Below are 13,606 nucleotides of genomic sequence, written 5' to 3' on the forward strand. Positions count from 1 at the left end.
ACTGGTTGAACGAGGGGCTGCACACCCCACGTGGGCCTGACATGTTGTAGGGTTGCAGCACATGCAGGGAACCTGGGAGGCAAGGCACGCTCTCAGATTCCCCCTGCCCACCATGCCCAGGACAGTGCTGGGCACCCAGTGGCCACAGTGGAACCCTCACCACTCTGGATGAGAGAGCCGCCAGGGGCTTTGCCCTTTCTGCAGGATGAGCTCAGTCACCCAGGTAGCCACTCTGCCCTAACCCTGCTCCCCAGGTGGAAGAAACACCACCTTGTCACGCCAAGATCACCAAAAGCCTCCAAAAGATAACCCGGGCAGATGGCACAGATCTGCTAACCACCTTTTTGCAGTGCTGACCCCGCTGCAGGGGGCTGGCGTGAGCTGGAGGAGGAAGGAGCCATCTGTCTTGGCACCAAGGCTGGAGGCCTGGGGGCCGGAGCACCCTGCCACTTGGGCCCCTTCCAGCTATAGCCTGGCACCAGCCAGAGGTGGCCATCTCTACCCACCCCATGCCCAGCCCCTAGGGTTTCTCATTCTTGTGGCAGGCACCAGCCATCTGGGATTCTGGCAACGGGAGATGGAGGGAACTCTGATTATGACAGAAGAGCACACATTAAGAAGAACCCTGTGTCTTTCTCCATCCCGTCTCTTGCCTGGATCCACCATGAGCTATGACATCCTGGGGGGTGGGGAGCAGTGGAGAGCGAATAGCAGCGGCCACCTCCAAGCTGGTTGCTTCCAGTCTGAGCTCCTTAAGGGGTTTATTTCATATAGTCTCTAACTTAACCAACAGACGACATTGCCTAGGATCCTGTGCTTGCGGCTAATTCATCATTTATATAACAATCTGTCTAACGACCCCTCCCCCAGCCCACAAGCTCCAGGAGGACAAGAACACTTTCCGCTTCCACACTCCTGGATCCTCAGGGCCCGGCCTGTGCCTGGCATGTAACAGAATAAAGGTTTGTTCTTGCCTGAGTTATCACACTAAAAAACCGTGAGGTAGAGATTGTTACCCCGTTTTCTGACGAAGACACTGAGGCTTGTCTAAAATCACACAACTAGGGACTTCCCTGGTGGTGCAGTGGTTAAGAATCCGCCTGCCAATGCAGGAGACACGGGTTCGAGCCCTGGTCTGGGAAGATCCCACGTGCTGCGGAGCAACTAAGCCCGTGCGCCACAACTGCTGAGCCTGTGCTCTAGAGCCCACGAGCCACAACTACTGAGCCCGCGTGCCACAACTACTGAAGCCCGCGTGCCTAGAGCCCGTGCTCCGCAACAAAAGAAGCCACCGCAATGAGAAGCCTACACACCGCAACGAAAAGTAGCCCTTACTCGCCGCAACTAGAGAAAGCCCACGCTCAGCAGTGAAGACCCAACACAGCCAAAAATAAATAAATAAATAAAATCACACAAGTAACAAGAGTGGGACACAATCCAAACCTAAAGCAAAGCCATGCTTCTCACCAAACCATCCAGTCTTCTGTCCATCCAGTGTAGGGGGAAGAGAATGTGAGGTCCAGAGGAGGGAGCACGGGACCCCACCAGTGTCCTGACCCTCAGCCTCTCTGTTGGCTGAGGGAGCCAGAAGCTCTGAGCCTTGGAGCGGCACCCACCCTGTGAAATATTAACCCAGGAGCTGGGGGGAAAACCCAAACAAATATCCTATTTACAGAGGCTGGAAGCTTTCCAGGAGGGAGTGGATCACAGGCCAGATACTGGGGGTGGGAGGCTGATGTGAAGGGAGCCAAGGCAAGTGCCAGGGGCCCCCTGGGGGAGGGGTGCAGTTGAGGATCTGAGGGCATCCCGGGGGGGTCACTGACCTGCATAGACTAATCTGCAGGGTGGGTTACATTAAGAAGATATGAGGGGGAATGCGCATCACCCCTCACTGGTGCCACTTGGAGGCAGAGGGCCTTGGGGATACCTGGGCTCCAGGCTGGCAGTCAAACAGTGATCACAGCCATACTGAGCACCGTATTCCAAGGACTCTGCTAAGTACTCCACATGCATTAACTCACTTAATTCTCCCAACAACTACACGAGGCAGGAATTATAATCGACAACTTACAGATGAGGCAGCTGAGACTCAGTGGTGACGTGACCGGCCACAGACTATGTACATGTACAAGGGTCTATATGTACCTATCAGTATGTAAACATGTATTCATTAGTTTGAGACCCAGAATTCTGAGCTTTCCATGCATGTTTTCATTGAAGCCACAAATAACCTATAAGGACATACTATTTTGTTTTCCAGATGAAGAAACTATGGTTCAAATATGTGCATTGATGTGCCCAAGTCCCCCAGTAAGTGCCTGGCTCTCTCCACCATTATGCTATGAGCAGGAACTGTTTCTCCAAGCCTCAGGTCTCCCTTCTGCGGCATGAGCCTTTGCCTGCTTACAACCTGGAGGGTCCTGGGCCCTGAGCATAGATGATCGGGCATCACTGGTAACTATTCTACAGGCATATATCATTTTTTGACCACAGGACTAGAAGCTTCCTGAGGACGAGACCTAGTGTGACCCATGGGGTCTCCATGACACAGTGAGTGCATGACTGGTTGGTTGCGGGTGAAGGAGCCTCAGCTCCATGAGGTTCCCAGGCAATATTTACCAGCCTCAATATTCATCAGGGTCCTTATCTGTCAATGGGTTGCAAACCTACCACATGGGGCTGCTGAGCAGATGCCATGAAATAATGGCAAGAAGGTGGTAATGAATAATTATGGAGTGATTTCCTAAGAATAATGCTTGGAGAGATCCTTCTGCTCATTTCTGAAGCTGGAAAATCAGCTTCAGGGATTGAACCAGATATAGGATGTTTGTCTCAAAGTAAATGATCCAACAGGGGTCTCTGAACTCGCATTTCGGGGGTCAAGAACAGCTGAGGTACTGAAGCCTTCTGCCCCAAAATAAGTCGCAGAATCCTGGTGGTGCTAATCATAACAAGAACTGTTTTTAACCTTTGTAGAGAGCTTTAGGATGCACCGAGTTCTTTCATCCTCCCAGTAGCCTTCAGTTAGTGTAGAGATAGGAAAACTGAGGCACAGACAGGGGATAGGACTTGCCCAAGTTCACACAGTGAACCATAGCAGAGCCGGGCCTGAACCCAGCTCCCCAGATGACTAGTCCGCGCTTTTACCCACAACAACCGGCTCCAGCACCCTGGCTCTTGGCATTGGTGTGCTCTGACTTTTCATTTTCAAATCCACTGGCCCAGCTGCCCTGCTCAGCTTATGACCCAGGCCTGATGACACAGTCCAGGCTTGGGGGTTGAGGAGAGAGAGCAACCATTGTTCCACTCCCTATAAGGCATGCTGCAAAGTCTCAGCCTCTGCTGGGCACATCTAGGATCAACAGTCTCCAGCAAATCCGCCACACGCAATCCAACCACACAAGTAGAGCCAACATACACTGCCCTACCCAGCCCATCTCCATGTCATATTTATTTCAACACCACCATTTAGCCTATATTATATGGCAGAATAGGGATTTGCTTGCTCTTTTAAAAAAAAAAAAGGCCCCATAACCTTCCACTGGTGTGAAAAAAGACAGGACCAAGCCACCATGACAGTGATGTGCAACCACTGTTCCCACTGAGGGGTGACAGCAAGTTTCCACTTTGTCTCCCCCGCTGTTCTCCAAAATTCTACTAGTTCAGGGAGGCAGCCAACAGCTGGTGACATATCAGCTGGTGCTAAAAAGAAAGGCTTTGAGGTAGACACATGCAAATATCTCCTCACCATTGTCATTGCCATCGGCATACCTGCAACGTCCTGAGGATTTAATATGTGCTAAATAATGCACTAAGCGCTTCAGTGCATGACCTCTCATTTAGCCCAACAACCCTATTTTACAGATGCGGACGTTGAGGTGGGAAAAGGTGAGTTGAAAGTGAAACTGACTGCTGGCTACTATAGCTCTGTGGGTGGAACTTGACTTGGCTGCTTGACTTGCCCAAGTTCTCACAACCAAAAAGTAAGTGGCATGACCAGATTTAACTACAGTGTTCTGTGGCTGCCCTTTTAAAATTTATTCCATCAGTGGCCATTATAAAGGTGGAGAAAGGGTACTTACAATGCCAGGCCAGAGCACAATGTCCATTTGTCATCTAGAACATGTTTTCTCTGAACACCAGACACTTCAGATTAATACAGTTCTGAAACGGTGCCCCATTAGACACCCTGTGACCCTGCATCACATGAACAGCCCCTGACATCCTCCCCACCAATATCTGGCCCCTACTCTTCTCTGATTTCCTTGTCAACCACTCTTCCTCTCCTTCACTCTGCTCCAGCCCTATTGTCCTCCTGCTGGTTTTTAAAATCATCAGATATACTACCTCAGGACCTTTGCGCTTGCTGCATGGCTTGCTCCCTCCCTCCCTTCAGGTCTTTGCTCAGATATCACCTTATTAGAGCCCTTCTCTGACCACCCTCTATAAAAAGGGCAACCCCACTCTCTGGCCCTTACCGTGGCCCTTCCTGCTCTATTTTTCTCCACCCTACATATATTTTTCTCCACCTTACATATATTTCTGATTTGCTGAATGAACTAGTGAACTGAAACAGAGAGACCCCCTCACCACTGGCAACCACCTCCTGCCCTAAGTACACTCTCCTGTGACCCTTTTCAAAGCTGTCCTCAATGCTCATTCTAACCAGTTTGAACCCTGAAGAGAAACATTCTGTGGGAAAGATCATATGGGGTGATTTTTCCATGGAGGCATCAGGCATTCCCCCTCTGATTTAAAAATCAAATGTGCTGACAGGCACAAAGACTGGAAGTCTTGGACTCCTTGGGCCAAAAAGCAGCCAAGTCAAGTTCCACCCACAGAGCTATAGCAGCCAGCAGTCAGTTTCACTTTCAACTCACCTATCAGGCTCCCTTGGCCCTTAGATTTGCTACCACCCCATCCCTTTGCCACCCTGTTGGATTTCCCCGCGCCTTGTCATCCCTGAGCTTTCAAGCACTGCTTTGGGGAAACTTAAGCTCATCCAACAGGTAGGAGGGGCAGAGGCTGCCTCTTTCAGCCCTGCATCTATCCCCCATTTTGTAGGGGCATGAGACAAGGCGTCATTTTCTTTCTGGAGGAAGGGTGCTCACTTTTAAAGGCATGTTTCTCAGACCTGGCAGCAGAGGTAGAGAACGGAGTCCTCCCACCACTGGCCGAGATGGACCTTTGCAAATGGTTGCAGCGGCGATGGTGAGGCACCGGAGGCAAGAAGGGAAGGGGGGAGGACGCAGAGATGTCCCTTGGCCCCGGGAGCGGACGGGATGCTTCCTCGGCGAGGAGGAGCGGAGGATGCGGCCCGGGAGATGCTGGGGAGGCATGGGATCTAGTCAGGCTAGGGCCGGGGTCTGCGGAAGACGAGGGTCGGAGGGGTGGAGCTTGGGATCCCAGGGACAGGAGCCGGGGGCGGGATGGGGGTCGCGCCGGGGGGACTCCGAGGCCATTACCTTGCCCTTAGGGCGGCGGGCGGGGCTGAGGGACGCCGGGTGCTGGCTCCGGGGCCCGGCCCCTCCCCCGATCCGGCTCCTACGGCTCGCAGCCTGCAGCTGCCGCCGCCTCCGCTGTCAACAAACCCGGGGCGCGTCACTTCCGGGGCCGCCCCTTAGCAACAGCTAACGGGTTCCCCCGACGGGTCCCGCGGCGAACGAGGGCGGCGGCGGCCGAAGGTTCCGGAGCCCCGCGACGGCTCTTCTCCCGGACACCGGCTGGGTCTGCGGTTGGAGGAGGGAGCGGTTGGTCCCCGCCCCAGTGCTCAGCGCGCTTCTCACGGGCTCTCGCTGGACTGGGGGAGCTGGGGAGGACCCGCTCGGTGACACCGGCTTCCGGGCCCGCTCTGCCTTGCGGTTTCCCGGAGTCCAGGGAATGATTAAGGGCGGACTGACTCCACCTTCCTCGTCAGCACGGACATGCCTCCAGCGCCAGCCCCTACATCCAGCGCCCTATTGAACATCTATCCCTGGCTTATCCGCAGGTAGCTCGCACCCACGCGTCCAAAAGCGGTCACCATCTTCCCCCCGAAACGCGCTGCTACTTCTCCAGCTAGTTAATGCGCCCTCCAGGCAACTCGGCTGTCACCTGGGAAATGGGGAGTCGGCCTTGGCCCCTGCGTTTCCCTTAGCTCGTCTTCCAGTCGCCAAGTCCTAAGGATCTCTCAAACCAGCCCCTCCCCTCCTCCGCCAGTAGTGCCCGACTCTGTCCACCATCATTTCTCCTCTGGATTTCTGCAACAGCCTCCTAACAGAACTCCCGGCTCCCTCCCCTCATTCTCTCCACAGTTCGACGGTGAATTTTCCAAAACCAATAAATCTGATCAGAGCACCCCGCTGCTTATAACCCTTAAGGTAGACAAGGATGATCTGTCCCCCGTCTCTCTCCCCACCCTCTTCCCTTATTTGCCCCCCCCCCACGCTTTCATTCTCCAATTCAGACAGTTTAAAGCAATTTTGGTTCTTTTAATGATCCTCTTCTCTTCCATAGGCTCAAATAATTTCTTCCCTACTAAACACTTTTCTTGCTCCCATCTATATCCTCGTCCTTCTGGTCTCAGTTTAGATGCTGTTTTCTTGACGAACCCTTTCTTGACACGACCCTCCTAATAACTACTTTTGTGGATGTTTTCGTTCTGCACAGTTATCTTTTAGTCTTTAACTATGTGTAAGCATGTTTGTGCAATTTTGAATCCTTTAAAAAGCCTTTTGATTTTGAATTCTCAAAACAAAATGTGCTTGTTTAAATAAAAAATCTAAACATTACAGAAATATAGGGTGGAAAAAATGAAAAGTCCCATTCAAACCCTAACCCAACCCCAATTTCATTCCCTTCCCCAGAGGGCACCACTCTTTAGCAGTTTGGTGAGTATCCCCTTAGTCCTTTAAAAATATGCATGCATATGTAAGAGCTAAAACTATAAAATTCTTAGGAGAAAATAAAGGCATAAGTCTTTGTGATTTAGGGTTAGGCAATGGTTTCTTAGATATGACACCAAAAGCAAAAGCACAAGAGAAAAAAATAGACAAACTGGATTTCATCAAAATTTAAAACTTTTGGGCTTCCCTGGTGGCGCAGTGGTTGAGAGTCCGCCTGCCAATGCAGGGGACACGGGTTCGTGCCCCGTCTGGGAAGATCCCACATGCCGCGGAGCGGCTGGGCCCGTGAGCCATGGCCGCTGAGTCTGCACGTCCGGAGCCTGTGCTCCGCAACGGGAGAGGCCACAACAGTGAGAGGCCGGCGTACCGCAAAAAAAAAAAAAAATTAAAAACTTTTGTGCTTCAAAGGGCACCATCAAGAAAGTGAAAACACAACTCACAGAATGGGAGAAGATATTTGCAAATCACATATCTGGTAAAGAACTAGTAATCCAGACTATATAAAGAATTTATGACTAAATAATAAAAAGACAAGTAACCTAATGTAAAATAGGCAAAAGAGCTGACTAGACATTTCTCCAAAGAAGATACGCAAATGGCCAAGAAGCACACGAAAATATACTCGACATCATTAGTCATCAGGAAAATGTAAATCAAAACCTCAAAGAGATACAACTTCATATCCTAGGATGGATACAATCAAAGAGATAGACAATAACAAGTATTGGCCAGGATGTGGAGAAATGGGAACCCTCCTACGCTGCCGATGGGAACTTAAAATGGTGCAGCAGCTTTGGAAAACAGTTTGGCAGTTCTTCAAAAAAGTTAAACATAGAGTTATCATATAACCTTGCAATTCCACTTCTAAGTATATACCCAAGAAAAAATTGTCACAGCATCATTATTCATAATAGACAAGAAGTAGAAATAACCCAAATGTCCTTCAACTGGTGAATGAATATGATATGGAATAATATAGTCATACGATGGAATATTATTTGGTGAGAAAAAGGAATGAAGTAGTGATATATGCTACAATATGCATGGGACTTGGAAACATGGTAAATGAAAGATACCAGTCACAAAAGATGATACATTTATGATTATATTCCTATGTCCAGAATACACAAATCTATAGAGACAGAAAGTAGATTAGTGGTTGCCTAGGGCTGAGGGGGTGGGGGAGAAAGGAATTACTGCTAATGGGTACAGGGTTTCTTTTTGGGGTGATGAAAATGATCTAAAATTAGATGGTGATGATCATCGCACGGTTGATGGATGATAGTTGTATATGTACAGCTCTGTGGATATTCTGAGAAACAGTGAATTGTTCACTTTAAACGTATGCTCTAAATGTATTGTATATGTGGGGCTTGCCTGGTGTCGCAGTGGTTAAGAATCTGCCTGCCAATGCAGGGAACACAGGTTTGAGCCCTGGTCCGGGAAGATCCCACATTCTGTGGAGCAACTAAGCCCGTGCGCCACAACTACTGAGCCTGCGCTCTAGAGCCTGTGAGCCACAACTACTGAGCCCGCATGCCTAAAGCCCATGCTCCCCAACAAGGGAAGCCACTGCAATGAGAAGCCCACGCATCACAACAAAGAGTAGCCCCCGCTCAGCACAACTAGAGAAAGCCAGCATGCAGCAATGAAGACCAAAAAAAAAAGAAAAGAAAAAAAAGAAAAAAAAACGGTATGTGAATTATATCCCAATAAAGGTGTTAAAAATGCATTTATAAACGTGTATATGTACACTCATAATGCAGGATGGATTTAACAACATAAATAGGATCATACTATACAAATTGTTCTGGGACATATTTTTATCACTTTTTATGTCAGATCATATAATCCTGTTTAATTCTTTAGAATGGTTGCATTGTATTCCAGTAATTGCACAATCTTCTTATTGGTGGAATTTGGTTGACAAATTTAGGCAGAAGACCTAAATAGACATTTCTCCAAAGAAGACATACAGATGGCCAAGAAGCACATGAAAAGCTGCTCAACATCACTAATTACTAGAGAAATGCAAATCAAAACTACAATGAGGTATCACCTCAAACCAGTTAGAATGGGCATCATCAGAAAATCTACAAACAACAAATGCTGGAGAGGGTGTGGAGAAAAGGGAACCCTCTTGCACTGCTGGTGGGCATGTAAATTGATACAGCCACTGTGGAGAACAGTATGGAGGTTCCTTATAAAACTAAAAGTTGAATTACCATATGATCCAGCAATCCCACTACTGGGCATATACCCAGAGAAAACCATAATTCAAAAAGACACATGCACCCCAATGTTCATTGCAGCACTATTTACAATAGCCAGGTCATGGAAGCAACCTAAATGCCCATTGACAGATGAATGGATAAAGAAGATGTGGTACATATATACAATGGAATATTACTCAGCCATAAAAAGGAACAAAATTGGGTCATTTGTAGAGATGTGGATGGATCTAGAGAATGTCATACAGAGTGAAGTAAGTCAGAAAGAAAAACAAATATCATATATTAACGCATATATGTGGAACCTAGAAAATGGTACAGATGAACCGGTTTGAAGAGCAGAAATTGAGACACAGATGTAGAGAACAAATGTATGGACGCCACGGGGGGAAAGCGGCGGGGGGGTGGAGGTGGTGCTGTGATGAATTGGGCGATTGGGATTGACATGTATACACTGATGTGTATAAAATGGATGACTAATAAGAAAAATTAAATAAAAAATAAACATTAAAAAAAGAATATGAGGGCTTCCCTGATGGCACAGTGGTTGAGAGTCCGCCTGCCGATGCAGGGGACACAGGTTCGTGCCCCGGTCCGGGAAGATCCCACATGCCGCCGAGCGGCTGGGCCCGTGAGCCATGGACGCTGAGCCTGCGCGTCCGGAGCCTGTGCTCCGCAACGGGAGAGGCCACAACAGTGAGAGGCCCGGGTACCGAAAAAAAAAAGATTGTCACTGTTAAAAAGAATATGAAAAAGAATGTATATATATATATGTGTGTGTGTGTGTGTGTGTAACTGAATCACTTTGGTGTACACCAGAAATTAACACAACATTGTAAATCAACTACACTTCAATAAAATAAATTTTAAAAAAATTTTAAAAAATCTCTCATAAATTCTACCAGACACTTAAGGGGTAAATATACCAAATAATACCAGTTCTACACAACTTCCATAAAATTGAAGGGGAGGGAAGACATTCCTACTCATTTTATGAGGCCATCATTACCCTGATACCAAAGATAGACAAAGACATGACAAGAATATAAAACTATAGACCAATATCCCTTGTGAATATAGATGCAAAATTTTTAACAGAATTTTCAACAGAATAAATACAGAATAAACTGAATTCATTTTTTTTTGTTTGTTTTTTTATAAATTTGCCGTGCGCAGGCTTCTCATTGCAGTGGCTTCTGTTTATTGCAGAGCACAGGCTCTAGGCGCCCGGGCTTCAGTAATTGTGGCACGCGGGCTCTAGAGCGCAGGCTCAGCACTAGTGGCACACAGGCTTAGTTGCTCCGCGGCAGGGAAGTCCTCAAACTAATGATTGAGTTTAGCAAGATTTCTGGATATGAGATCAAGAAAAGCAATTAAAAATAAATAATAGGGGGCTTCCCTAGTGGCGCAGTGGTTGAGAGTCCGCCTGCCGATGCAGGGGATGCGGGTTCGTGCCCCGGTCCGGGAAGGTCCCACATGCCGCGGAGCGGGTGGGCCCGTGCGCCATGGCTGCTGAGCCTGCGCGTCCGGAGTCTGTGCTCCGCAACGGGAGAGGCCACAACAGTGAGAGGCCCACGTACCAAAAAAAAAAAAAAAAAAAAAAAAAGGAACCAGCGGATTCCCTGCCAGTGCAGGGGTTAGGACTCCATGCTTTCACTGCTGAAGACCCGAGTTCAATCCTTGATTGGGGAACTAAGATCCCGCAAGCCGCGCAGCACAGCCAAAAAAAAAAAAAAAGAAGAAAAATAAAAAAGAAACCACTGAGGAGAACCTATAATATTTCAATATATAAAGTTAAAAAATTTTTATTAGTGCTTGTCAAATTGCTCTGTGAAAAGTCTGTACAGGTTAACTCTCTTTAAAGCTGTTTGAGAGAAGTCTGTTTCTCTACAACCTAGTGATGGTAGGTGCAATAAATACTGATGACTTTTCCCAGACCAAGAGGCACAGTATGGTTGTTCAATTCATATTCCTCTGAGTATTAGTCCAATTGATTGTTATTTCAGGTTCTAGCGAGACATTTTTATTTCTTCTTTTTTTAAAAAATAAATTTATTTATTTATTTTTGGCTGCATTGGGTCTGCGTTGCTGCACGCGGGCTTTCTCTAGTTGTGACGAGCAGGGGCTACTCTTCGTTGCGGTGCGCGGGCCTCTCATTGCAGTGGCTTCTCTTGTTGTGGAGCACAGACTCTAGGCACGCAGGCTTCAGTAGTTGTGACACGCAGGCTCAGTAGTTGTGGCTCGTGGGCTCTAGAGCGCAGGCTCAGTAGTTGTGGCGCACAGGTTTAGTTGCTCCGCTGCATGGGGGATCTTCCCGGACCAGGGCTCAAACCCGTGTCCCCTGCATTGGCAGGCGGCTTCTTACCCACTGCACCACCAGGGAAGTCTCATTTCTTCTTTGAAGTGCCTGCTTATAAGCTTTGCTGTCTTACCTCCTTCAGGTGTTTGCTTAGACATCACCTCAGAGCAGTTTTCCTGACCCCCTATGTAAAATTGCAGCCCCTCCCGCTGCCCACTCCTGTTTTATTTTCCCCTGTCGGAATTTATCACCATCTGATGTACCATTTAGTTTACTTATTTACCTTATTTAATGTCTAACTCCCCTCACTAAAATGTCAATGCTTCGAAGGCAGAGATTTTTGTCTTTTATTCACTACTAAATTCCCAATACCTAGGACATACCTGGCACGTCATAGGCACTCAATACATTTCTTGAATGACTGAATGCTTTTTTTTTTTCTTCTTCTTCTTGGGGTGTTTGTCTTTTTCTTGTTGATTTAAGAACTCTCTATACATTAGGGAGATTAACCCTTTATCATAAAGGGTACATATATTTTCCCCTGTTGATGCTTGTCTTTTCCTTTACCATTTAGAGACTGAAAATTTTAGGTAGTTATATATCTGTCTTATATTTCATGGCTTCTGGGCCTTATGTCTTCCTTCTCCAAGATTCTAAACATTTTTCTATATATTTTTTTTCTAATCCCATAGGATTTTTCCCTTGCAGAGCTTTAATTCATTCAGAATTTACTTTCCTGTCAGATGTCAGATAAGAACAGACCTTTATTTTTTTCCGAATGATAGCCAACTGTCTTTTTTTCTTAACACGTTGTTTGTGTTTTTCCCTGTCTTTCTAATCAATCTTTCAAAGGGCTGGTGGTATTTTTTTTTTTAACCTGGAAAAAATTCCTGTCCTGTTGTGCAATTAAGTCAACATTTATTCATTTCTTATATTTCATGCAAAGGAACATAATCTTTGTATTCTGATGAAACATTTATCACAGTACCTAGCACATAGTGGGAGCAGAAATTTTGGGATGAGTGAATAAAGGAACAGGTCTCCCTGTGCTTGCTCCATGGAGTAGTGAAATCCTGGTGGGCAGCAGCTGAGAGCTGGAGGGGCTTTCGAGATTATACAGTCCAGTGACAAACTTTTCACCGATCTGTGGAGAAATTTAAGAAATAAGGACAGGAGTTCCCTGGTGGTGCAGTGGTTGAGAATCCGCCTGCCAATGCAGGGGACACTGGTTTGAGCCCTGGTCCGGGAAAATCCCACGTGCTGCAGAGCAACTAAGCCCGTGTGCCACAACTACTGAGCCTGTACTCCAGAGCCCGTGAGCCACAACTACTGAGCCTATGTGCTGCAACTACTGAAGCCCGCGCTCCTAGAGCCTATGCTCTGCAACAAAAGAAAGCACTGCAATGAAGAGTAGCCCCCGCTTGCCGCAGCTAAAAAGCCCGTGCGCAGCAACAAAGACCCAACACAGCCAAAAATAAATAAATGAATTTATTTAAAAAAAGAAAATCTGCCTGCCAATGCAGGGGAGAAGGGTTTGATCCCCAGTCTGGGAAGATCCCACATGCCGCGGAGCAACTAAGCCCGTGCGCCACAACTACTGAGCCTGCGCTCTAGAGCCCGCGAGCAACAACTACTGAAGCCTGCACTCCACAACTACTGAGGCCGAGCACCTAGAGCGTGTGCTCCACGAAAGGAGAAGCCACTGCAAGGAGAAGCCCGGGCACTGCAACAAAGAGCAGTCCAGCTGGCTGAGCGCAGCAATGAAGACCCAACGCAGCCAAACATAAAATAAATAAAATAAAATTTCCCTTCCGAAAAAAAAAAAAAAAGGACAATTATGCACATATGCACATATAGGTGTAGAGAAAAAACATTGAGAGGCTGCCAACTGTTTTTTCTTGGGAAGGATCCTGAAATTTTGGCTTTCCTTTTCTATTGTCCTGATATCATGATAAATTTCATGTTCATGAAATCCAAAAGTCAAGGAAACACTGATCTGTAGTCTTGCTCTTCCATCCAATGTTTATTGAACCATCTGCTCTGTGCAGTCACTGCTATAGGCGTCGAGGTTTCAGCAGTGAAAAGACCAGCAGGCAGGCCTTGTATAGTTTAGCAGGGAAGGTCTACATCCCTGAAACGATAACTCAATAGCTTATTGCAGGTGATGAACGTGTAAGGAAGAGGACAAGGTG

The 13,606-nt window shown here is 47.3% G+C and overlaps 1 protein-coding gene across 6 annotated transcripts in view; it reads right to left on the reverse strand.

Moving 5' to 3' along the window:
* Positions 1 to 5,594, reverse strand: part of ZER1 (zyg-11 related cell cycle regulator) — a 29,062-nt gene extending 23,468 nt beyond the window's left edge. For 3 of the 6 annotated variants that reach the window (XM_029203072.1, XM_029203068.1, XM_029203073.1), the window contains exon 1: positions 5,466 to 5,594. The gene's annotated coding sequence lies outside the window, so the exon portion shown is untranslated. Of the gene's footprint in view, positions 1 to 1,467; positions 1,784 to 5,111; positions 5,429 to 5,465 lie in introns of those variants that run through there. The other 3 variants (XM_029203070.1, XM_029203069.1, XM_029203071.1) reach the window with 3 other exon arrangements.
* Positions 5,595 to 13,606: the final 8,012 nt, after the last annotated feature.

This window comes from Monodon monoceros, unplaced genomic scaffold (assembly GCF_005190385.1).
Source record: "Monodon monoceros isolate NGI ecotype Baffin Bay Population unplaced genomic scaffold, NGI_Narwhal_1 Super_Scaffold_5, whole genome shotgun sequence".
Lineage (NCBI taxonomy): Eukaryota > Metazoa > Chordata > Mammalia > Artiodactyla > Monodontidae > Monodon > Monodon monoceros.